At 41.8% G+C, this 26,698-nt stretch overlaps 1 protein-coding gene and 1 non-coding gene across 9 annotated transcripts in view; one reads left to right on the forward strand and one right to left on the reverse strand.

Moving 5' to 3' along the window:
• The window catches only part of AMBRA1 (autophagy and beclin 1 regulator 1), a 182,561-nt gene that overhangs the window by 45,084 nt on the left and 110,779 nt on the right, over positions 1–26,698 (reverse strand). The gene's annotated exons all lie outside the window — the stretch shown is intronic.
• On the forward strand, positions 18,978–19,084 carry LOC137772759 (U6 spliceosomal RNA). Its single transcript, XR_011075562.1, has one exon. It is a non-coding gene; the product is annotated as a U6 spliceosomal RNA (small nuclear RNA).

The following is a 26,698-nucleotide window of genomic DNA, read 5'->3' on the forward strand; positions in this document are numbered from 1 at the left end:
GATAGAGAGAGACAGCAAAGAACAAATGAGGTAATATTTGTTAATCTCTTCTGGACCTCTGGCATGTAACACAATAGAAATTTATGAGCCTAGCTTTTCCGCCTCAGAATATTTTTATTAAGGCAATATTTTATAACCCCTGCCCCACCCCACCCCAGGATAACTTCCTTGAATACAGATTCACTTGTAACATCTCACAGTTTAACTTTCCTTGAGACATATACTTCTGTATGACATTTTTTTCCTTGGTAACCAATTAAATAAAAAATGGATTTTTTTAAAACAGGGTGACACTTTAATTTGCAGTTGTATTTCATTTTACATGAACATGTCATCTCTTCCTCCTCCTCCTTCCGAGGTGCATTTCATACACACCCACCCTTCTGATCAGACAGAGCCAAACCCTCTTGGGAGAATAGAACATTCTTATATGCTACACAACCTAAATGGTATTCTCTGCTGCAAATCAACTCTGATTTTGAGAAACTGAACTTGTTAGAGCTGACTAGCCTTGGAACAATGGACAGTTCTATACCCAGATTCTTCAGTATCACCATTTTCCTCCTCTGCATGTCACTGCAAGAGGGTCTTGTCTTTTTTTTTTTTTCCCCTCCTTTTAGAGCACTGCATTTATTGCTCTGCTACTCCTGGTGTTTCCCTGTTCTTTCCTCAGATGGTCAAGAGATTGTTCAGAGGGAAAATGTCCTCCATACAAGCTATGAAATATGAGAAAAGTAGTCTTCTCACTCTTCCCCAGTTGTTTCAGGCCATTGCATGGGAAGACTCTTTTTTAACATTAGTTTACTGATAGAGTCCTTGTCCCTGTTTCAATTTGTTAAGAAAGATGCCAACAATTGGGTCCCAAGATGATGATACTTCTAGATTAACATATCGTCAACATGGGCAGGACTGCCCCCACGGGGGTGAAAACTCTTTCATGGTGGGGGAAAAATCTTAGATAGTACAATCCCCAGTCCCTGTCAAAGTACTGCAGTATATGAACAGATACACAGCATTATCTGTGATATTAAAATTTCATGGGAGGGGGGTGATTAGGGAAAAAAATGTCTAAAAAGGCTCCTTAGGAGGGTAATGATAAAATAAAGGTTGAGAAATACTGTTTTAGATAAACCAATACTATCCAAACAATACATTCTTTATAATCTTGCAGATTCAAAGACATTGTTCAAAATGGTCATGTTCTCTCTGAAGGCCTAAGAAAGACAGCATTTGAGGGTTCTGTCAATGAGCCCACTGACCTCAAATCCCTATTGAGGGGGCCTCCCTGGTGGAGCAGTAGTTAAGAATCCGCCTGCCATTGCAAGGGACACGGGTTCGAGCCCTGGCCCGGGAAGATCCCACATGCCGCGGAGCAACTAAGCCCGTGCACCACAACTACTGAGCCTGTGCTCTAGAGCCCGTGAGCCACAACTACTGAGCCCACGTGCCACAACTACTGAAGCCCACGCACCTAGAGCTCGTGCTCCACAACAAGAGAAGCCACCGTAGTGAGAAGCCCACACACTGCAATGAAGAGTAGCCCCGCTCGCCGCAACTAGAGAAAGCCTGTGCACAGCAACGAAGACCCAATGCAGCCAAATAAAAAAAGAAAAAAAAGAAAATCCCTATTGAGGGCCCTGTGGCATATCACTTAAATGAGGTAAATATATGCCTTTGCTTAAACTTTACAGAAAATTCTGTAGTAATGATATCTGACTTGGGAAATTTTGCTGAACCTCTGGGTCATGAGGAGGGTAAGCTACCTATAGGACTTTCTTTTTGTAAAATAATTAATTAATTTATTAATTTATTTATTTTTGGCTGAGTTGGGTTTTGGTTGCTGCGCGAGGGCTTTCTCTAGTTGCGGCGAGCGGGGGCTACTCTTCGTTGCGGTGCGCGGGCTTCTCATTGTGGTGGCTTCTCTTGTCGCAGAGGATGGGCTCTAGGCGCGCGGACTTCAGTAGTTGCAGCACGCGGGCTCAGTAGTTGTGGCTCACGGGCTCAAGAGCACAGGCTTAGCAGTTGTGGCGCACAGGCTTAGTTGCTCTGCGGCATGTGGGATCTTCCTGGACCAGGGATCGAACCCATGTCCCCTGTATAGGCAGGCAGATTCTTAACCACTGCGCCACCAGGGAAGTTCCCCTACAGGACTTCCTTAATAGGAACTTTGATTTTTCTAGGCCTCCTTGATAATGAAAATAACTTTTTAAATTTCAAGGTCCACTACTCAGGAAAGAATTATTCAGTTTTATTTGGACCCAGGCTCAATTCCATTGAGTTTATGAATTGTTCCTCTGGCTTGCTTATCTGTATCTAGATGGTTCATATCAACCTCTGACCACTAGTCTCTCTCAAATGATTTTAGTTCCTTATAATTTCCTCCAACTTTTAATAGAAAAGCATATAACCCAAAATGGAAGAAGGCAAGTTGATTTTCTTAGTATACGATGAAAGAAATGCTAGTTCCTAAGACAGGATAGGAAAAAAACTGAAGAAACAAACCCCGTATTGTAGGAGCTTAAAATCTGGGGGAGAGGACGAGAGCTACTAACAGGAAAACAGTTAAGGAAAATACCAGATGCTTTAAGAGCGCTGTGGATATATCTGCAACTGGAACAGAAATGACTGAGACTCCAACCCACAGCTCCAGAAGCATCCTGTATATCCATGCCTCAGGAAACGTCTTCTGGAAAACAGCTGTGCAATAAAATAATCATGTATGGTTGTACTGTGTGGAAGAGACTGGGGAGGTATTCTCTGCCAGTGGTGCCAGAGTGTTGAGGAGGAATGGGGCCTGGCAGCAGGGAGAGTTGATTTTCAGTGCCGCGTAAACATAGATTAGGGAGCTAAAGATGCCAGCAACAGATTAGGGTACTGTCACCAGGTTCTCTTCTGCAAGAGCTGCAGGCCAACTGAGCCTGTCTCTCAGAAACATCAGGAAGAAAAAGTATCACCCTATTAAAAAAAAAACCCAACCATTTAACAGGCCTCTGGCTACTAAGCTCAAGGTATAGGAAATGTGCCAGAATGAATTAACGGACTGAGCTACAAAGTATTTACATAGGAGGCACTTAGCCTTGGAAACCAAATCCTGACAGAATGCTGAGGGATTTCTGAGGGCTCAAGGTTTTCTCAGTAATAACAGAATGGAACAAGCTAGACTCAGGGTTTCTCAACCTCCACTACTGATATCTTGGGTCAGATAATTCTTTGTTTAGGGGGTGGGGTGGGTCTTGTGCATTGTAGGATGTTTATCCGTACCCCTGGCCTCTTCCCACTAGATGCCAGTAGTTACCCAGTTGTGACCACCAAAAATGTATCCAGACATTGCCAAATGTTCCCTGGGGATCAAAATCATTCCTGGTTGGGAAACTCCAAGTTAGATAAACACAGCCTACATCTTAACTCCAAGATAGGTGCTCTTAGGAAGCACTACTACTGGAATGCTCGCTGCTAAAGGCACCAAAACTGTTAGCGATACTGATTTTGGAGAGAAACCAATAAAAGGCACAGCATTATACAAATATTCCTTTAGCAAACTTCCAGTTTTCCATTTCTGCCATGGATTAGAGTTTGGCTTGAACTGGGATCTCATGTGTCTGTTTTTAACATTGTTTCTGAGAATACGGGCTTCAGAATCAGATGGACCCGATTTTGACTCTTCCTGCTAGTACCTATATTAGTATGACTCTGTGTAAATCAATCTCTCTGAACCTGTTTCCTTATCTGTAAAAAGATAATAAAAATCCTTTCAACTTATAGGGCTATTTGGAACACTTACTGAAATAATAAATGTAAAGTGATGGCAAACAGTAAGTGCCTAATAAATGACCACCATTAAAATTATTTTAATCATTTACTCCAATCTCTGTATGTTTTTCCTCTATAGGTATAGCTCTGGAATCAACAGCTCATAGACAGAGGTTCTTTCGTAAGAGACTGGCCCAAATAATGTGCCAGGACCAAGGAAGAGAAGCACTTCATTTCAGAATTAAGAGCAAATGCGTAGGACCCAGACTCCTTAGTAATGTTCTCCTTGAAAAACAGCTTAGGCCAAGACAGACCACATTCTGGTCCACACAACACACTGTAACAAATTTAAAAGAACTGAAATCATACGAAGTATGCTGTCAGAACACAAGGAACTTAAACTAGAAATCAGTAACAGAAAGATAACTGGAAAATCCCTAAATACTTGGAGATTAAGCAACACACTTTAAGTAACACATGGCTCAAAGAAGACATCACAAGAGAGATTTTAAAATATTTTTAACTAAATGAAAATACAACTAATTAAAATTTGTGGGATGTAGCGAAAGCAGCGCTTAGAGGGAATGTTACTGCTTTGAATGCACATACTAGAAAAGAAGAAAGATCTAAAATCAATAATTTAAACTTCCACTTTAGGAAACAAGAAAAAGAAGAGCAAATTAAATCCAAAGTAAGCAGAAGAAAAGAAATAATCAAAATTACAGCAGAAATCAGTGAGACTGAAAACAGGAAATCAATAGAGAAAAAAAAAATCAATGAAACCAAAAGCTGGTTCTTTGAAAAGACCAATAAAATCAATAAACCTTTAGCCAGGCTAACAAAGAAAAAAAGAGGGAAGATACAAATTATTAATACCAGAAGTGAAAGACAAGCTATCACTACTGATCCCATGGACACTAAAAGGATAGTAAAGGACTATTATGAACAACTCAATGCCCACAAGTTTGATAAGCTAGGTGAAATGGACCAGTTCGTTGAAAGACACAGACTACCAAAATTGACACAAGAAGAAACAGGTGATCTGAATAGGCCTATATCTATTACACTGAATCAATCATTAAAAACCTCTTAAGACAGAAAGTGCCAGGCCCAGGTGGGTTCATTGGTAAATTCTACCAAATACCTAAGGAAGAAATTACACCAAATCTCCATAATCTCTTCCAGAAAACAGAAGTGGGACTGCTTCTGAGGCCAGCACTACCCTGATACCAAAACCGGGCAAAAACATTGAAGAAAGGAAAACTACAGTCTAATATCTTTTATGAACACAGAAGTAAAAATGCTCAACAAAATGTTGGCAAATCGAATAGAATAATGTATAAAAAAAAGTTACACACTATGACCAAATGGGGATTTATTCCAGTAGGCAAGGCTGGTTAAACATTTCAAAATCAGTTAATAATATGATCCATCACATCAACAGGATAAAGAAGAAAAATCATATGATCATATCACTAGATACAGAAAATGTACCTGACAAAATCTAAAACCTATTTTTGATAAAAACTATCATCAAACTGGAAGAGTGGGGAACTTCTCAAGTTGATAAACAATGTCTACAAAAAACCCATAGCTACATTTAAAGGTGAGAAATGGCAGTTGACCCTTGAAAAACATATGTGTTTGAACAATGTGGGTCCACTAACATGCAGATTATTTCAATAAATACGTACACAGTACTACATGATCTGCAGTTGGTTGACTCCAAGGGTGCGGAACAGCAGATATGGAGGGCTGACTGTAAAGTTATACATGGATTTTCAGCTGTGCGGGGGTCAGAGTCCCTTTCTCCCCACATTGTTCAAGGGTTAACTGTATATGCTTTCCCCCTAAGACTGGGAACAAGCAAGGATGTCTCCTCTCACCACTCCTCTTCAACACTGTACTGGAAGCCTACTTAATGCAATAAGACAAGAAAAGTAAGTAAGAGGTATATAGATTGGAGAAGAAGAAATAAAACTTTCTTTGTTCACAGACAACATAATTGTTTATGTAGAAAATCCCAAAGAATAAAACAACAAACAAGCAAAAAAACAAAACCTCCTGGAACTATTAAGTGATTATATTAAGTTGCAAGATAGAAGTCAACTGCTTTCCTATGTGCCAGCAATGAATAAATGAATAAATGGAATTGGAATTTGAAGTTAAAAATACAATATCATTTATATTAGCACCAAAAAAATGAAAACCTTAAGTATAAATCTAACAAAACATGTACAAGATCTATCTGATGAAACAAATCACAAAAGATCTGGAAAAATATTGGAGAGATATTCCATGTTCATGGATAGGAATATTTAGTACTGTTAAGATGTCAATTCTTCCCAACTGGATCTATAGATTCAATGCAATCTCAGTTAAAATCCTAGAACATTACTTTGTGAATATCAAAAAAAAAAACTGATTCTACAGTTTATCTGGAAAGGCAAAAGATCCAGAATAGCCAACACAATACGCAAAGAAAGAACAAATTTGGAGGACACTATCTGACGTCAAGACTTACTATAAAGCTACAGTCATCAAGATAGTGTGGGCTTCCCTGGTGGCGCAGTGGTTGAGAATCTGCCTGCTAAGCAGGGGACACGGGTTCGAGCCCTGGTCTGGGAAGATCCCACATGCCGCGGAGCAACTAGGCCCGTGAGCCACAACTACTGAACCTGCATGTCTGGAGCCTGTGCTCCGCAACAAGAGAGGCCGCGATACTGAGAGGCCCACGCACCGCGATGAAGAGTGGCCCCCACTTGCCACAACTAGAGAAAGCCCTTGCACAGAAATGAAGACCCAACACAGCCATAAATTAATTAATTAATTAATTAAAAAAAAAAAAAAAAAAGGACCTCTGCTTTGCTGCAGCTGTGAGGCAGAGGGAATATTAAAAAAAAAAAAAAAGATAGTGTGGCACTGGTGAAAGAATATGTCTATTCTAGATCTATGTCTAGACCAATGGAACAGAAAAAAGAGACCAGAAATAAACCCACACAAATATAGTAAACTGATCTTTGACAAAGGAGCAAAGGCAATTCAATAGAGAATTGAATCTCTTCAACAACAGTACTGAAACTGGATATCCATATACAAAACTATGAAATAAACCCAGACACAAACCTTACACTTTTCAAAAAATTAACTCAAATTGGATAGACCTAGACGTAAAACACAAAACTCTAACTCCTAGGAGATAATATAAGAGATAATCTAGGTGACCTTGGGCTTGGCAAAGACTTTTAAGATACAACACCAAAAGCACAATCCATGAAAAGAAAAAATTGACAAATTTTACTTCATTAAAATTAAAAACTTTTGCTCTGTGAAAGACACTGTTAAAGAGAATGAAGAGACAACAGACTGGGAGAAAATCTTTGCAAAACACTTAACTGATAAAGGACTGGTACCCAAAATATACAAAGAACTCTTAAAACTCAACAATAACAAAAAACCCAATTAAAAAGTGGGCAAAGGATCTAAACAGACACCTCACCAAAGAAGATATACAGATGGCACATAAGCATATGAAAAGATGCTCAACATCATTCCTCATCAGGGAACTGCAAATTAAAACAACAAAAAGAAACCACTACACGCTTGTCAGAATGGCTGAAATCCAAAACACTGATAACACCAAATGCGGAACAGGATGTGAAACAACAGGAACTCCCATTCCTTGCTGGTGGGAATGCAAAATGGTACAGCCACTTTGGAAGACAGTTTGGCAGTTTCTTGCAAAACTAAACATACTCTTACCATATGATCCAGCAATCATGCTCCTTGGTATTTACACAAATGAGTTGAAAGCGTTATGTCCACACAAAACCTACACAGAGATGTTTATAGCAACTTTATTTGTAACTGCCAAAACTTAAAAGCAACCAAGATGTCCTTTAATAGGAGAATGGATAAGTAAACTGTGGTATATCCATACAATGGAATATTATTCAGTTCTAAAAAGAAATGAGCTATCAAGCCATGAAAAAACATGGAAGAAATTTAAGTGTATATTATTAAGTGAAAGAAGCAAAAAGCTATATGTTGTATGAGTCTAAACTATATGTCATCCTGGAAAAGCCAAAACTGTGGACACAGTAAAGATCAGTGGTTGCCAGGAGTTTGGGGGGAAAGAGGAATGTACAGGTGGAGCACAAGGAGACTTTTTTTGTCACAGTGAAACTATTTTGTATGGTACTATAATGGTGGATCATGTCACCATATTTTTGGCAAAACCCACAGAACTTACAACACTAACAGTGAACCCTAATGTAAACTATGGACTTTGGGTGATAATGATGTTTCAAGGTTGGTTCATGGATTATAACAAATGTATCACTCTGAGGCAGGATGTTGATGGTGGGGGAGGCTATGGGTGTGTGGGGAGGGAGGAAGGTATATGGGAACTGTCTGTACTTTCAACTTAATTTTTCTGTAAACCTAAGACTGCTCTAAAAAAAAGTCTATTAATTAAAAAAGAGAGAGAGAGAGAGCCCAAGACTCTAATTCATGTTCTAGGAAACAGTGGAAAGAGTGGCTGTCCATAAGCATACTGTTAGTCATAGCAGTTCACTTTCTATCACACAACCACAGAGCTCTTCTTCTGGAGCCTCAGAGCAAAAGAGTAAATGAGGACTATTCTGACGAGAGACAAAATGAGAGGGAAAAGAAACTTGAATCCAGTGATCCTGGCCAACCATCAGAAAACAACCATGGCGGGCTTCCCTGGTGGCGCAGCGGTTAAGAATCCGCCTACCAATGCAGGGGACACGGGTTCGAGCCCTGGGCCAGGAAGATCCCACATGCCGCGGAGCAACTAAACCCGTGCATCACAACTACTGAGCCTGTGTTCTAGAGCCTGTGAGCCACAACTACTGAGCCCACGTGCCACAACTACTGAAGCCCGCATGCCCTAGAGCCCATGCTCCAAAACAAAGAGAAGCCAGCGCAATGAGAAGCCCACGCACCACAACAAAGAGTAGCCCCCACTCGTTGCAACTAGAGATAGCCCGCGCACAGCAACAAAGACCCAACGCAGCCAAAAATAAATAAATAAATTTATATTTTAAAAAAACCCCTTCTCTTCTTTAAAAAAAAAAGAAAGAAAGAAAAGAAAACAACCATGGCAAAAACCAAACTGCCAAGTCTCATTCTCTGAGTCCTGTGTTCAACTTGCAGGTTGGAAGCCTTGGGAATGTGTCTAGGGATAAAATTTTAATAGTCATGACAGTCACATGGTAGGCGAGCTCTACCAAGTCTGCATACATCTCTCTACCTCTGCTTCTCTCAGACTCTTCTCTCCTGTTCCTTGGAAAGGAGAATCAGGGACCCTTTTTTTCCAAAACAGCTTTTTAGGCTCTCTCCAAGATCTGTTCTAGGAGCAGGGATACGAAGAGTATGATTCAACAGTACAGTGAAAATAAGGAACAATAGGAATCATTAGCAAATCTATCAGAAAAGCTAATTCGGGAGGGTAAAGAAGGGCAAGTTACAAAGAAGGAAACAATTAAATTATATCTCAGTCCTATAAAATTGCTGCATTTGAGGCGGCCTAATTCAGAACAGCCGTCTGACTGTGCTGCTGCTGGGAAGACAGAATAAGAATGGGGCTGGGGGCGAAAACACGCATCAGCCCAGAAACACAGTTACTCTTCTTCTGCTTGGTTGTGCTATGAAGCCAAGAACCAGCTTGCTAACTGGTCAGTAGACGTGAAACTAGAAACCCCAAGGCAGATCCAGCTGAAGAACTAAGCAACTTTTCAAAATTCTTCTTAGAGAGCCAGCCACAAAAGACCACATATTGTATGATTCCATTTACATGAAATGTCTAGAATAGGCAAAGCAACAGTCAAAAAGTAGATCAGAAATTGCCTAGGGCTGGAGTGGGCAGGGGAAGTGGAGGGGGAAGGGGGAAGTGGAGGGGGAAGGGGGAAGTGACTGCTAATGGGCATGGGGTTTTTTACAAGGTGATAAAAATGTTCTGAAATACATAGATAGTGGCAATGATTGCACAACTCTGTGAATATACTAAAAACCACTGAACTGTACACTTAAAATAGGTGAACAATACAGTATGTGAATTACATCTCAATAACACTATTATTAAAAAAACAGTATTCAATATAACTTTTGTTCAATTTATGAAGTAAAATATGGCAACTCCATTTTTGGTATCCCTTCGCACTTCTTTAATAATTTAAGAGTATTGGTGAGCATCTTTTTGTTCCATATTTGTTTACTGGCTCATTGTATTTCTTTTATTGTGCACTGCTTACCCGCATCTTTTGTGTATTTTTACGTTTGGGTATTTTTAAGTTTTTTTTTTTTTAATAGATTGTCTGAGTTCTTTGTAAATAATAAATTGGTTTCTGTCCATGAAAAATAATTCTTAGAGCAATACAACACAGGATTATTTGGACATAAAAAGCATTCTTCATAAGTATATACTGAATGGCATCCTAGGAAGAACACTTATTCCTCTTTCCAGAAAGCTTTATTTAAATGCAGTCTTTAGGAACTTCGCTGGTGGCTCAGTGGTTAAGAATCTGCCTGCCAGGCTTCCCTGGTGGTGCAGTGGTTGAGAATCTGCCTGCTAATGCAGGGGACACGGGTTCGAGCCCTGGTCTGGGAAGATCCCACATGCCGCGGAGCAACTGGGCCCGTGAGCCACAACTACTGAGCCTGCGCTCCACAACAAGAGAGGCCGCGACAGTGAGAGACCCGCGCACTGCGATGAAGAGTGGCCCCCGCTTGCCGCAACTAGAGAAAGCCCTCGCACAGAAACAAAGACACAACACAGCCATAAATAAATAAATAAATAAATAAATAAATTTATTTAACAAAAAAAAGCTGAAGTGCTTTCTGAGTGGGCAGGGGTAGTCCTTTACAAAAAAAAAAAAAAAAAAAAAAAAAAAAAAAAGAATCTGCCTGCCAATGCAGGGGACACGGGTTTGAGCCCTGGTCCAGGAAGATCCCACATGCCGCGGAGCAACTAAGCCTGTGCGCCACAACTAGAGCCTCTGCTCTGCAACAAGAGAAGCCACCGCAATGAGAAGCCTGCGCACCGCAACGAAGAGTAGCCCCTGCTTGCCACAACTAGAGAAAGCCCACACAGCAATGAAGACCCAACGCAGCCAAAAATAAATAAATAAATATTTAAAAAATTAAAAAATAAATAAATAAATGCAGTCTTTAAATCTGTTCCATGAAGGAGTATATAACTAAGCACGTTGTAACTCTCACTTTATCACCTTATCACCATTTTTTAAAATCTCATCCAAGATCATAGTCAATTATTCTATAGCCTGGGGACCTGGAAAGAGTTCCTGGTGGCAAATAACAAGACTTCCTCCAAGGGTAGATGTTTCTCTTAGTTCTCATTTATGGTTTTGACATTGAGGAAAATGACCAAACTATATGTAGTTTGTTTAAAAATAACAGCTTTATTATGATATAATTCACATACCATATAATTTACCTACTTAAAGCGTATAATTTAAGGAGTTTTAGTACATCACACAATTGTGCAACCATTATCAAAATCAAATTTACAACAACCATCACTGCTACCTAATTTCAGGACATTTTCATCATTCCCTAGCTTCCAAAATACCTTACCCATTAGCAGCTACTCCCCTCCACTCTGCCCCACTCCCTCCCTTGCCCTAAGCAAGGGAAGAGATTAGTGAATCTATTTTCTGTCTGTATAATTTTGCCTCTCTTGGACATTTCATACGAATGGAATCATACAGTAAGTGGCTGTTTGTGTCTGGCTTCTTTCATTTAGCATAATTTTTTCAAAGTTCATCCATGTTTTAGCATTTATCGGTACTTCATTCCTTTTTATGGTTGCATAATGTTCCACTGTATGTTTTTATAACTGAACCACAGGTTCACATTAGATTAAGATAATAGTTTTTATTTATAGAAAACACACTGCATGGAACCTAGCAATCATAAAAGTGTTGAGGGAAACAGATTTATGTCCTTCCAAAGGAAGGAAAAAGTAGGCTTTCAAAGATAAATTCTGGGGGCTTCCCTGGTGGCGCAGTGGTTAGGAATCCGCCTGCCAATGCAGGGGACACGGGTTCGAGCCCTGGTCCAGGAAGATTCCACATGCTGCGGAGCAACTAAGCCCGTGCACCACAACTACTGAGCCTGCACTCTAGAGCCCTCGTGCTACAACTACTGAGCCTGTGCTCTAGAGCCCGTAAGCCACAACTACTGAGTCCACGTACCACAACTACTGAAGCCCGCGCACCTAGAGCCTGTGCTCCACAACAAGAGAAGCCACCGCAATGAGAAGCCTGCCCACTACAACAAAGAGCAGCCCCTGCTCACCACAACTAGAAGAAAGCCCACGTGCAGCAATGAAAACTCAACACAGCCAAAAATAAATTAAAACAAAACAAAACAAAACAATTCTGAATATATCACCTATAGCTGAAGCGAGTCTTTGCTTTTTCCTGAGGCTAAAATAAAAGATAAGAGGAGTATTAGGGGACATCATTTTCTGTAAAAACACAAAAATAAAACCCCACTACTCTGTTCTCTGTATCTACATGTTTGTTTGGTTTGGTTTGTTCACTTATTTTTGTTTTATTTTTTATATTCCACACGTGAGACTTACATAATGTTATAAACCAATGTTACCTCAATAAAAAATAAATTAAAACAAAACAAGACCCCCCAAAATATCATATGGGTGACTATAATTATGACATAGGAAATATTCTCAGTAAGGTATGTGGTCTATCAGACTCAGGCTGTTTAATAACTGCTCTAACTGGTCACTGAAACTGATATTGAGATCAACCATTATACAATAAAGGTCCGAAATATATATATATATATATATATTCCCTCCCCCCAGCTGTGCTGTGCAGCTTGCGGGAACCTGCGCCCTCAGCAGTGAAAGTGTGGAGCCTTAACCACTGGACCACCAGAGGATTCCTGGGTCTGAAATATTTTTAACATAAATTAAAGGGTAAGTATTTTGTAGATACAGATGTCATTGACTATATGTGTTCCTTTTTGGGGGGGGGGGCCGCACCCTGCGGCTTGTGGGGTTTTTAAGCTCCCCGACCAGGGATCGAATCTGGGCCCTAAGCAGTGAGAGCGTGGAGTCCTAACCACTGGACCGCCAGAGAATTCCCAACTGTACGTGCTCTTAGCAGGAATCGGGTCCCTAAACCAACATAATTTTATTGTCCAGTTAACTCCTAAAGGCTCTATAGCTCCTGCTCATAAAAACAAGGGTAGCATTAGTCCACATACAAATCATGAACTTTAGGAGCAGACCCAAGAAAGATATTGTTGAGGTCAAAGGCATTAGATGAGGCCAACAAAATAATAAATTATAGCCTGTGAACTCAACAAGGATATTAGTAAGGCCTGGAATACAAATACTGTGCAAGGAAGGGGAAAGAAACAGCTATGAAAGATTTCTACGTGTCACAGTGTCATCAAAATTTTTCTCAAAACAACAATTCAAACCAGGATTATGTGGCCATAGCAGAGTAAGCTTTATAACAGGCCAAGAGGAGGAAGAGAAATTAACCTGATGGTCATTAGCGCCAGAGCAGTGGATAGAGCCTTCCTATCTGGAGTAAGTAGTACACAGAATCTGATATTAGCTTTTTTTAAAATTGTGGTAAAAAGCACATAACATAAAATTTACCATCTAAGCCATTTTTAAGTGTACAGTTACAGTTACAGTTCAGTAGTGTTAAGTATATTCACATTGTTGTGGAACAGAACTTTTTCATCTTACACTTACAAACCTGAAACTCTATACCCGTTAAACAACTTCCCTTTTCACCCTCCCCTCATAGACCCTGGTAACCACAGTTCTACTTTCTGTTTCTATGACTCTGACTACTTTAGATACCTCATATAAGTAAGTGGAAGCACGTACGTAGTATTGGCATTCGTTTTTAATGTGTCTTAAAAGAGAGAATGCACAGCGCTTCCCTGGTGGTGCAGTGGTTAAGAATCTGCCTGCCAGTGCAGGGGAGATGGGTTCGAGCCCTGGTCTGGGAAGATCCCACATGCCGCAGAGCAACTAAGCCCGTACGCCACAACTACTGAGCCTGAGCTCTAGAGCCCGTGCGCCACAATTACTGAAGCTCATGTGCCACAACTACTGAAGCCCGTGCGCCTAGAGCCCGTGCTCCGCAACAAGAGAAGCCACCGCAATGAGAAGCCCGGGCACCGCAACAAAGAGTAGCCCCCACTCGCTGCAACTAGAGAAAGTCCGCACGCAGCAACGAAGACCCAACGCAGCCAAAAAAAAAAAAAAAAACAAATGAAGTAAAATAAAATAAATAAATTTATAAATAAAAAAAAAAGAATGCACAACTAGATAGCACACACATAAAGTCATTCACAGACATGGTGTGAAATCACAGTCATATTCAAACCTACAAGTGGTCCCTAGGTCTGATGGGAGAATGTAACCTCTAGGCCTGGCATGGCCATTTCCCCTTAAAAAGCCATTCAAAAAAAAAAAAAAAAAAAAAAAGTCATTCTAAGAGGTCAAACAGAGCACAGGGCTCATGCCATTAGACTAGAAAGTTTCAGAAAGTCCAAAGGTGGTGGGGCTGCCACAAGACTACTTTGCTTCCCAGTTCAGAGATCGTCAATGATTGAATCACGGTGCCTTGATGGTACCAGTGTCAGCAGGAGTTCAGCAATGCATCACCAGCCTAAAGCAAAGGAGTAAGCTGCTCTTCACTGGGTCCTCACTCCTTCCTCCTATCACGTTAAAACCCAGGATTAGTTTTGACTGTTGGCAGGGTGACTGGTACCTGCCAGCTCTCTGAAGTCAAGCTAAGATGCTCCTGTGTGGGTAGATGAAGACGCTAAGGCCTGTTTTCATCAACCATTCTGTAGACCTCCCCTTCTTCGATATGTATGTCCTAATGAAGCAGTTATCTACACTTACACTAATGATGTAATTGGGACAAGTAATTATGAAAGCAGAACATCCATTTTCAAAGAAATGAATATCATTACCTTTCTTCCACCCACAAACATTATTTAAGACAAACACAAATAAGCTCACAAGAACACATGCTACTGAAAGATATTTAGGAACAGCATTCCAAACCCCAATGTGTTCAGGAGAAACGGAGAAAAACAAGCCCAACAACCCCAAAACAAAAACAAAAACAAAAAACCTTGCGTTGACTCCCACCAGGCAGGGATTTCCTCAAAGCCTCTACTTCTGACTGAAGACATGCAGGTGGATGAGAGTATTAAGACTTACTCTACCTCCACTTCCACATCCCCCACAACCTGGCATTTCCTATATTTAGGTCCTAGCAACCTCTGCTGCTGGAAGGACACTGGCTTAGGCAGGTCCCCGAGTGAAGCCAGGAAAGGAGTCCGGAAAGCTGTCATCATCTCACCGTTGCACAACGGGGCTGCTTACGGTGGGTGCCTGAGCAGCAGAGGGATGGGCAGAGATGGGGTGGGGGGAGGCGGGGAAAAGTACTGAGGGAGAAGGAGGTGAGAGAGAAAGATAAAGAGAGCGACTGACCGACTCAACACTGACCAGCTCTCACCAATCACCTGTCTTAGATTGCTGAGGCTCCTGCGGCTTTTATTGTTTGGTGGAAGCACAAGTGAGAGGAATTGGACCAGAGGGTCTTGGGCTTGTCAGCAGCAGGAGGGAAACGACCTTTACTGCTGCAAAGAGGATGCAGATTTCAAAAGCCTAAAATCTGCAATGAAGGGAAATGGAAATGTGCTGAACGTGGGTTTGACTGGCAGCTTTCCTCATCTGCCGATCACAGGGTAATAAACACTGGGAGATGGCAGAAATGAAGACAAATGCTTTCAGCAGCACCATTCCCCACCCGCCCCTCCTCTTACGCCCCCACTCAGCACATGACAAGAGAGTTAAAGCAAGAAAATAAATCAGCTTCTCAACCAACTCTTTTGTTAAAACTTTCCTTACAGGCCACCTACACGTGAATTATTGCTCTATGAGCCTACATTCTCATTAGGAGGCCCAGTTTGTAAAGGGTGAAAAGCTCCTGTCAAATCATACCTGTACATTTCAGGGTACGGCATTACTGGGCTGAGTCAGTTGGGGCCAGCATGTAAGAAAGAGGCCACAGGCTGCTCCCAGAGGGGAAGGCACAGAGGCCCCAAGCCTGTGAGACTCTTTAACTCAAGCCTGGCTCACTCAGTTTAGAGGAGACTCGAGGTCCAAGGACAGCATGGTGTCACTTCACTGCAATCACTGCCACATTACTATTACCCAGGGACAGAAAGGCTGAGTAAGCTCTGAGGGCCAACAAAGAAGCCCCTTGGGCTTGGAGGGCAAAGGTGAAGTCAGATCACAAAGTGGATACAGAATACAATACTCAGTCTTGACTGCCAACTTCACATTCACTTTGGAGTGAAGGAAACATCTATAAGGTTGACGATCATATGGGTTTCCTGCAAGTAAGTCCAAGGGAAATACTGCGTATTTTAGGACTTGCGACATTGAGATAAAGCATCCAGCTGACTTAGTTTCTGTAAAGGGACTAGGGTTTTTTGAGTAAGGTCAAAAGGTTAGTAATTCCTAATCCATGTGGTGGCAGCTGCTTAAAGGAAGATGGTTGAGCATTTTGTAAAAACTACATCCTGATTATGCTAAAAGTGAGCCTGACAAAAATCTTAGTAACTAGATCCTTTAAAATACTCAAAATGATATTCTGTCCTACTGGCCCAGCCTGACTGGTTTTTTCCAGATCAGAGGTGGAAAAAAGATTCTAGACCTTTGTTCTAAAGTGCAGGCACCAACTGGTGGAAAGTCTGGAGCAAAAATAAGTGGGAGAGACCTTGGTAAATGGGCCTGTTTCAAACCACAAACTGCTCGGAAACGTGAGTAGTCCCCAGAGCCAGGAATGTGCTCTGGGATCCTGGGAGAACAACACTTGTCACATAAAGATAGCTAATTTGAAATAGTTTCTAATTAAAATCCACTGTTCAGACATTAATGTCAGGCACAAAGTGGAAAAGCATTATTAACAAGCCCCATATTGAGACACTGCTTAGAAGGATGCACCTGGAAGCTAGACAACAATCTGGATAAAATCTAAATAAAATCTCACCTCCTTCTGGAAGCTTTTCAGAATTAGGGAGAAATCCCTCCCCACACAGCATTAGCCATTTTCATAACACAAAACATTTGTCCTCTTGTAGGTTACCTGTACATAAAGTCTGCAATGAGTTCAAGTGTTTATATCTCTGCGTACACTTACCCGTCAATTTTCAGTTGATACTGCCTGGTCTCTTTCCTTCTTCTTTAAGATCGTGAACTCCCTGAGAGACAGGGGTCAACTTTTCATTTAAATTTTAAATATCGTACAGTCGCAGAACTTAGAATTTTGCCATTCATACAGTTGCAAAGGGTGAGGAGCACCAATGGGAGCTGCAAGGAAGGTCACTGCTAGCCTTATGAACTGTCCTTCCACAACTGAGAAGACATGCCCTAGACAGTCCTTACTATCTGTATCTATTATAGGGACAGGCTGAATTATAAAGAACCAAATCATATGTTAATTTTCAGTCCAGTATATACATCCAGGAATGGGACTAAGCAATTATAGTTTGCAAAAAGAGCTTGTCTTTAATTATAAATAAACTGAAACATCCATCGAGAAAAAAACAGCGTAACAAACTATGGTCAATTATACTATGAAACACCATTCAGCCATCCAAGAGAATAAAGTAGATCTGTATGTACCGATACAGAAAGATGTCCTTGATATATTGTTCTGTATGATCCCATCTCTATTAAAAAACAAAATGAAGAAAAAAATAGGTATATAAATATATATGTGTGTGATGAGGCATAGAGAAAAATTTGGAAAGATATACTCCAAAGATGGTGAACTCCTTGAGAGAAAGGGGTCAACTTTTCACTTAAATTTTAAATACTGTACAGTCGCAGGACTTAGAATTCCCTTTGGGGAATGGGACTGAGGATAAGAGTGGTGAGGAGAGACTTAAGCATTTTACAGTACATATTTTGGTATTAGCTGAATTACAATGAACCTGTTTGGTTTTTTGGTTTGTTTTTTTTAAACAAGATTTAAAAGGGAAAACAGGAAGAGTGAGAAGTTATCTTTATAATGATCTATGGAAAAGTTGTACGTTTTACCATTTAATATCCCCTATATTCAACATATACATTTATTTGTTCCATGAAGCTAACTAGTTGAAGGACTTGAGAAAAACTCCTTGATCCTGGGTTTGCAATAAAATTCAAAAACCTCAAGTTTTCCATTTTTACCAAGTGACAGTCAGAATGATACCCTGAGATGCCCTTCATACATCTAAGAAGAGGGTTATGTCTTTGGTAGCCAATAAATCTGTGCTATTTGACTAAAAAGGAGTCAGAACAATTCCACCTCTGGGTGAATATCTTACAAAAAATGCCATAGATGTACACAAGGACATACGTCAAGAAAGTTCAAGGCATGTTGTTATAGTAAAAATCTAGAAAGTTTCATGTTCTTCAATAGAGAACAGATAATGTGTATAAATGAATACTAGGCAACAATTAAAAGGAACAAACCAAATCAATCAAACTGTGTCATTGTGGATTGATGAAAAACATAATAATATTGAATTATAAAAGTTGTAAAAATGATACATATGGTATGATACCATTTATAAAAATACAACTCTTAAAACACAAAGCAGGGCTTCCCTGGTGGCGCAGTAGTTAAGAATCCGCCTGCTAATGCAGGAGACACAGGTTCGAGCCCTGGTCCGGGAAGATCCCACATGCCGCGGAGCAACTAAGCCCATGCGCCACAGCTACTGAGCCCGTGCTCTAGAGACCGCGAGCCACAAGTACTGCAGCCCGTGTGCCTCGAGCCCGTGCTCCAAAACAAAGAGAAGTCTCCGCAATGAGAAGCCTGCGCACTGCAACAAAGAGTAGCCCCTGCTCGCCGCAACTAGAGAAAGCCTGCGCCCAGCAACGAAGATCCAACGCAGCCAAAAATAATAAAAAATAAATAAAATAAATAAATTTAAAAAAAATAAACACAAAGCAATGATATTTTACTAACATATTAAGTTATAAAAGAGGGACTGCAATTATATAAACCAAATTCATGATAGAGGCTGCCTCTAGGTAGAACGGGAAATATAATTATGGGAGTCAAAGGGAACTTCGACTTTATCTGAAAAGATTTTATTTTTAAGAACTGAGGGGGGTGCTCGCTTCGGCGGCACATATACTAAAATTGGAACAATACAGAGAAGATTAGCATGGCCCCTGCGCAAGGATGACACGCAAATTCGTGAAGTGTTCCATATTTAAAAAAAAAAAAAAAAGAATTGAGGGGGGAAATTCCCTGGAGGTCCAGTGGTTAGGGCTCCCCGCTTGCACAGCAGGGGGCATGGGTTCGATCCCTGGTCGGGGAACTAAGATTCTGCATGCTGCGCGGCAGCCAGGAAAAAAAAAAAAAGAATTGAGGCAAGCAGGGCAAACTGTTAACAACTATTAAATCTTGGTGTGGCAGCACAGATGCTTGTTATGTATGTGTGTGCCTGTGTGTATGTATTTATACTTCTTTATATTAAAAAAATTTCTCACTATTGAAGGGAGGGAGAAAGGGGATAGGAAGGAAGTAAACAAGAAAGAAGCTGGGGACACAAGGTAAAGACCTTTAAATGCTTCCCCACAATCTCAAGCCTAGTCCAACAAAGAACGGGTGAGGCAGTAATTGGCTAAAGTGAAATACTCTGGGATACGGAGTCCCACTAAATTCCAAAGGTGGGCAGAGACGGCCATATTCCGTTTACTTGGAATTCTTGACATGGAAGATTTCTCTCACAGAACATATCCTGTGTCTCAGTGAATCAAGTTTATACCATGTAAAGCCTGAGCGACTGCACTGGTGCAACCATCCAGCAGGCAGCTATGAATGGCATATGGTCACACAAACTTTGTACCCAACAAAAGCGGAGGCTCTAAGGCCACAGGCTTCCTGGGTTCACACCAGGAACAGTCTGCACAGATGAAACGTACAAACAGATGCCCAGCCCTAAGCTTTTCTCTTAGATGCCACCTTAAAACATCTTACCTTGAAGAAATGAAAGATTTATTTTTAATGTCAGGTTAGATAAATTTCTGAGAAAGGCCTGTGGCAAAATTCTAGTTTTTTTTTTAAACCATTTACTGTTTTGTTTTTTTTTAATAGCTACTTTATTTATTTATTTATTTATTTATTTATTTATTTATTTATTTATTTTTGGCTGTGTTGGGTCTTCGTTTCGTGCGAGGTCTTCCTCTAGTTGCGGCAAGCGGGGTCCACTCTTCATCGCAGTGCGGGGGCCTCTCTTCATCGCGGTGTGCGGGCCTTTCACTATCGCGGCCCCTCCCGTTGCGGGGCACAGGCTCCAGACGCGCAGCCTCAGTAGTTGTGGCTCACGGGCCCAGTTGCTCCGTGGCATGTGGGATCCTCCCAGACCAGGGCTCGAACCCGTGTCCCCTGCATTAGCAGGCAGATTCTCAACCACTGCGCCACCAGGGAAGCCCAAAATTCTAGTTTTTGAAAGGGATATTTCACAAGGGAAAGCAAAGGAGTTTAAGATATGTTTTAGTCTCTTCCTTTCTGCCAGAGCTGCTGAGATAAACTCCTAAGGAAACACTGGGCCTGCTATCACTCTTCAGGGATGCCTGAAAGCCAGTGAGCATGATGGCACCCACACCTTTTAAAGACGAACTCTGTCGGTAGTCATCATGAAGAATGCATGACAACCTGCAAACTTCTCTATAGGCCGCTTAGGGTGTGAGTAAGTAACATCATGAAAGAATCTTGCAGTTATCACTGAGCTATGGGCCCTTGTTCTTTACAAAACCATCTATCTATCTTCCTCTCCACTCTCCTCACTCCAATCCATCTCTGAATACCAGATTGATTACTTTTAAAAGCAGAGTTTTGATTGTGTCACTCATCTGCTCAAAAACCTCTAATGGCTCCTCGTTGCCTAAACTGAGCTGGGTTCCTTGGTTTGTTATTCAAGGCCCTCAACAATCTGTCTGCCATCTACATTTCTGTGCTTATCTCTTACTGCTCATTAGTCATGTGTTTCTGGAAATATGTTTTAAATATATCTCCACTTTTATACTTTGCTTCATACTGTTCCTACTATCTAGACTCTTTCCTCTCTCTTCTAACAAATGCTTCCTAAAATCCCCCAATCCCCGTCCCTGATCAAGGACTCTCCCAATCCCTTATTCCAAGAAGTCTACCGATCTCACTAACCTGACGTGATCCTCTCTTTGGAAGCCCCATAGCATTTTGTTTCTCTCTCTTATTCTGTCATATTCCTTCTGCTCTATCTCCTGCCCTCCTGTCCAGGCAGGACTCTGCCATTATTCAGTCCACTTAAGACAAGTACAAAGTTCAGTCCACCAGAGGTCCAACGCAAAATCTATGAGCCAAGTATACTTGCTCTGTTCCTGCTCAACACTCTCCCTGGACCTGAATCCCCACACTCCATTATAAATAGGTTCCCTGTTTTTTTTTTTTGGCCACATCATGCGGTTTGCAGGATCTTAGTTCCCTGACCAGCGGATTGAACCCGGGTCCCCAGCAGTGAAAGAGTCGAGACCTAACCACTGGACCACCAGGGAATTCCCATAAATAGGTTCTTTTGATGGGAAGACAACACATGATTTTCTCATCTTTGTATGAAATATCTTGATGCTCTGCCACAGAAGGTGTGCGATAACTCTGTATTAAACACAGAAACAAAGGTTTCTTTGAATACGTGTAGACTCTTACTACTATATTGTTAGCCCCTTAGGAGTACGGACTATCTTAAATCCCTCTGAGAGACTTAAGTACCTCTCAGTCCTTGTGCCCTAAAAAGAGCACTTTGCACAAAACACATAGTTGCAATTCAATTTGTTGCCTTGGAGCCAGAGTACCTTTGGCTTTGAGAAATATCTATTCAACCAGCAGAAGGACACCTCCAGAATTCCTAAAACCACTTTTGTTTGATTTCTGAACTCTAGGAAAGTACCCAACCTCTGGAAATCTACAAAATACAGTACTCAGGGCACTAAGAAATTGATGGTTACATGCAGGAGAAACACTCCAAGAATTTACTTCCTTCTTAACTGCTGCCAAAACAAAGCAGGGGTGGGCAGGTTTTCGACTGCCAGCTGGTTTAAGGTTAAAAAGTTTCTCCCTTTGGCCTCTGGAGGATCCAAGCTGGGAGCACGCTGTCCCCTTTGTCTGCCTCTGCAAGGCTCTTGCCTTGAGGCCAACAGGATTAGCACAGCCATTTCATGCTCTGAAAAGTCAGAAAAGGCGAGATGGGGAGCTTTTCACTCGAGGAAATGCCTAGTAGCCAGAGACGGTTCTGTTTCTGTTGAAAAGATAAGCGGGGATGCTGAGGTTAAAAAGCAAAATTTCCAACAATGCTTAATGAAAGGCTTGGAGACAAAGTACAGAATTAGGCAATGGGATAAACTCCAAGAAGAGAGGAGCAGGTGCCAGAGCAGAAATGCAGCAGAGAATCAGCACCAGACAGTTCATGCACTCAAATTTCCATGTATTTAAAATGTCATCAGGAAGCCCTATGAGTACAGACTTGATGCAGCAATTAGGGGATACAGGCTTATCCCTCTTGGCACAAAATACCCACAAATAAGCTCTTAGGGTAAAAGTCAAAAGAAAGTAGAAAGGAAAGCTTTACCATAAAAAATTGAGCAGCTGCTACACTCTGTTGCCTTGATAGATAATTAACTACAGACCTTCTTATGAAGAGGTAGCCTAAACCCAACTACTGTGTTCAAAGGCACAGAGCTCCCAGGGCCCAGATTGGGTTTTAAACATTGGGTCTACAGACAGTCTTCAGGAGCTCCAAGAAACCACTGAAATAGCAAATTAAATTTTTTGTGTGTGTGCGTGCGTCACTGTATTAAGTGGGTTTTGCTTTCTATATTTTATGGTGCTTTGATATCTTGGGGGCCTTACAGACTGATAGACTGCCCCTCCCTGTATTAGCTAATTCCTAGAGATAGCAAACAATTGCCTACAAGCATGCAAACCAACCAATCCAGATCCCACACCCTCAACCAATATATCCTCTGCCCTAAATCACCCCAGAGCCAGGTATGGACAACTAGGGACCATCCTAGAGCCTGTCAAAATTATCCAAACTATCTAATCCTAAATTTACTCAGCATACCTACCCTACCTCACCCATTCTTTCCCCTGAACACTCCAAGAAGGGCTCTGGCTCATGCATTGTCCTCAGCTCCTTCTGCCTCCTGACTGACCCTGATACTTCCCCACATGGTCCTGCGTGGCGTGGTGTGTCTCCCTACTCTTGGGAACTGTAAGTAACAAACTATCTTTTCAACAAACTATCTTTCTCCTCATCTGTTGGCTTTACTGTACCTGAATAAAACCAAAATCCTGGGTACACTTTAATACAGTTATGTGCACACCTTTTTTCTGAGAGGAGCGTCCAAGCTTTTAACACTTATTCTCGTAGAGTTCACTGTCCTCCAGAAGATACAGAACTAGTGACCTAAATGTTTCAGGTCACTGTGGGGCTCTAGCTCAGTGGATGAGAATATATCACTGATAAAGCCTCTCTGGGGCACATATAAAGCCAGGTGACTGTTCTTGGAGAGTGCAAAGAGAAACAGTGGAGACTGAAGAGGGCTTTATTTCTGTTTTTCTTGGCTCTTTTCAGTGCAGAGGATTGTGAGGCAAGGGAGTATAAAGGGAGAAGGTTCATAAGTCCCCGAAGTGGTGATGGTAATGATAAATTAGCATTTCTCTCAAATAATACAAAATTTCTGAAATGCTTAAACATCCAAAAGGTTGGGGAGATAAGGGACTGTCCATGTTACGTTTTATAAAAATAACAGGCACACTGTGCCAAACAATGACAGTATCACCAGCAAAGAGATAAAACCTTGGCCTTCAACCTCACTAAGGCTGACAGAGATAGAGAGATTTTTGGACCAAAGTACGGAGTCCTGAGACATGCCCAGAATAAAGAGTAGTGATCTCAAACCAGAAAGCTTTTTGATGGCTGAATGAGAACTGAATATTAAACATATATCTATCAAACATACATAGTGGAAGATGTACATAAAATGGTTAATATGATGTCCTTCTTGCTTGGCTGAAGCCAATAATCCAGTTGGGGAGATAAGAGTTATGTCAAAAACATTACAAACAAGAAAAGGCAACTTAAGTATCTAATGAATGGTACAGATGACTAGAGCCACAGCTGTTTAGGAAAGGTCACTGGGCTTGGGGACGGGAAAACCAGGAAAGCTTAGGGAAGAAATAGGAGCTAGGGCTTAAAGGAAGGAGCAAAGGATTTGGAAAGGAGGAGAGGGGGAGAATGATTCAAGGCAGAAAGAGGCTACTGCTCAAGGTGATTCAGGGTTCAAGGGCTAATATCAGTTCAGTGGGAAGCAAAGGCTCATATAAAGCAGAATATAAAATAAGGCTTAAAAAATGTCAAGGAATTTGTCATCTGTACAGCAGGAAACAGAAACCCTTTTGAAATTTTTTGAGTAAGGGAATTACAAAGTGGATAGCTTTTAAATTTTAATTCTTATCAAAATACTACATACACATAATTTTAAAAGTTAAAGAGTATTACAAGGCTAATAATGTTAAATAGCAGCCTCCTGCTCGATCCTCTCCCTTGATTTCTGCTCTCCAGAAGCAATTACTTTCCAAATCTTTTAGCTGTTTTTCTTCTGATAATTAACTGTCATATTTCTGCTGTTACTAATTTTTCAATTTCAACAATTATCTACTGGCTTCCTAAGATGGGAAATGATTTCTCCTGCCCTCTTTCCTCCCTCATCCTACCAAAATAGTTATACCCCATTTTTAGGTTAAATAATGTTAATTATTTACAGTATTATGACTATGTAAATATTCATAGCATACAAGAATAGTATAATAAATTTATATTGCCGTTCACATACAATTTTGTTTCTTCTGGAGGAGAAATGTTGTCGTAAGTTGCTAGTCATAACCCTTCTTTTCCCATTCTCTTTATACAATGAGCATATATATACATTTTTCTAATTCCTTTACTGTCATTTAGAGGGGATTTGGGAGAGGATTTAAATACACAAAATTTATGTTCTGTCATGTTTACCATAAGTCTCTGATCACATTTTATGAAGAGTAATCTGGAAGTATTTTATTTTATTTTTATTTTTATTGTTTTTTAAAATTTATTTTATTTATTTTTGGCTGCATTGGGTCCTTGTTGCCGTGCGCGGGCTTTCTCTCGTTGTGGCGAGCGGGGGCTACTCTTTCGTTGAGGTGCGCAGGCTTCTCATTGAGGTGGCTTCTCTTGTTGCAGAGCACGGGCTCTGGGCGCACGGGTCTCAGTAGTTGTGGCACGTGGGCTCAGTAGTTATGGCTTGCGGGCTCTAGAGCGCAGGCTCAGTAGTTGTGGCGCACGGGCTTAGTTGCTCCGTGGCATGTGGGTTCTTCCCGGACCAGGGATCGAACCCGTGTCTCCTGCATTGACAGGTGGATTCTTAACCACTGCACCACCAGGGAAGCCCCTGGCAAATATTTTAAAGGTGGGAAGACTAGAAACAGGGAGCCACCAGAAGGAAAACTGCAGTGGTATGACAATGGCCAGAATCAGGGTTAGAATAGTGAGAAGAGAAAGAAGAAACAACGAGATACTCCAGTAGGGATGAATCACCTACACATGGTTAGGAAACAGAATATAGGTAGCTGGGGCGAAGTTATAACCCACAAAAATTTACAGGCCTAGCACCTGAGCATCAAGAAGAATGTTGGTAAAATTACTAAAAATAGGGAGTGGGAGGAAGTTTGGCTTTCAATGCATTAAATATAAGAAGGTTGTGGGCCATTCAAAGTGGAAAGAATTTAGAAAAATGTCTGAGGGGCTTCCCTGGTAGTGCAGTGGTTAAGAATCCGCCTGCCAATGCAGGGGACACAGGTTCGAGCCCTGGTCCGGGAAGATCCCACATGCCACAGAGCAACTAAGCCCGTGCGCCACAACTACTGAGCCTGCACTCTAGAGCCCGTGAGCCACAACTACTGAGCCCGCATGCCACAACTACTGAAGCCCGCGTGCCTACAGCCTATGCCTCACAATAAGAGAAGCCACCACAATGAGAAGCCTGCGCAGCACAATGAAGAGTAGCCCCCTGCTCACCGCAACTAGAGAAAGCCCGTGCGTGGCAATGAAGACCCAACACAGCCAAAAATTAATTAATTAATTAATTAAAGAAAAAAGAAAGCTCTCTGCGAAGCACAGAAGGGTTTCCCATGGTGCCGCCCCCGGTCCGGTTCCCGGTGGCGGATGTGCCCGGGGAGGCCAGGACCGGGCGGACGAGGGAAGGCAGCCCAGGGGCTGTGAGGTTCGTCGCATGTGGCCGTGTACTTCTCCCCGGAGGAGTGGGGGCGTCTGCGGCCTGCGCAGAGGGCCCTGAACCGGGACGTGACGCGGGAGACCTATGGCTTCCTGGGCGCGCTCGGTGGAAAGAGAGGTGGAGGCGTGGAGCCCAGAGGCCCAGGATCCAGATCCCTGCAGCTGTCAGCAGAGACGAGGGAAAGGTCCTTTACTTCAAACCCCAGGTCGTGACCTTTGAGAACCTCCTCCCCCACTCGGAGCCTCAGCACACACTGCCCACTCTAGAGCCCCTCCGTGTCTCCCTGCACCTGATCTGCAGAAAGGGCTCAACAGAACAGCTAAATTGAAACTGGTAGCACTCTTCGGGCCGCGTTGCCACCATCTCTTAGGAAGGCACGTTCCAGTTCCGGTTCTGGTGCACCTTCAGCCACCCGCGACTAGTGTTCAGTTCTCGGGCTGAGGCTCCTGGTCCCTCTTCCAAGTCCCACTTGAGGTTACTTCACTGAACACCATTCACCTAACTGGCTTTTCTTTC

Source organism: Eschrichtius robustus, chromosome 11 (assembly GCF_028021215.1).
Source record: "Eschrichtius robustus isolate mEscRob2 chromosome 11, mEscRob2.pri, whole genome shotgun sequence".
NCBI lineage: Eukaryota > Metazoa > Chordata > Mammalia > Artiodactyla > Eschrichtiidae > Eschrichtius > Eschrichtius robustus.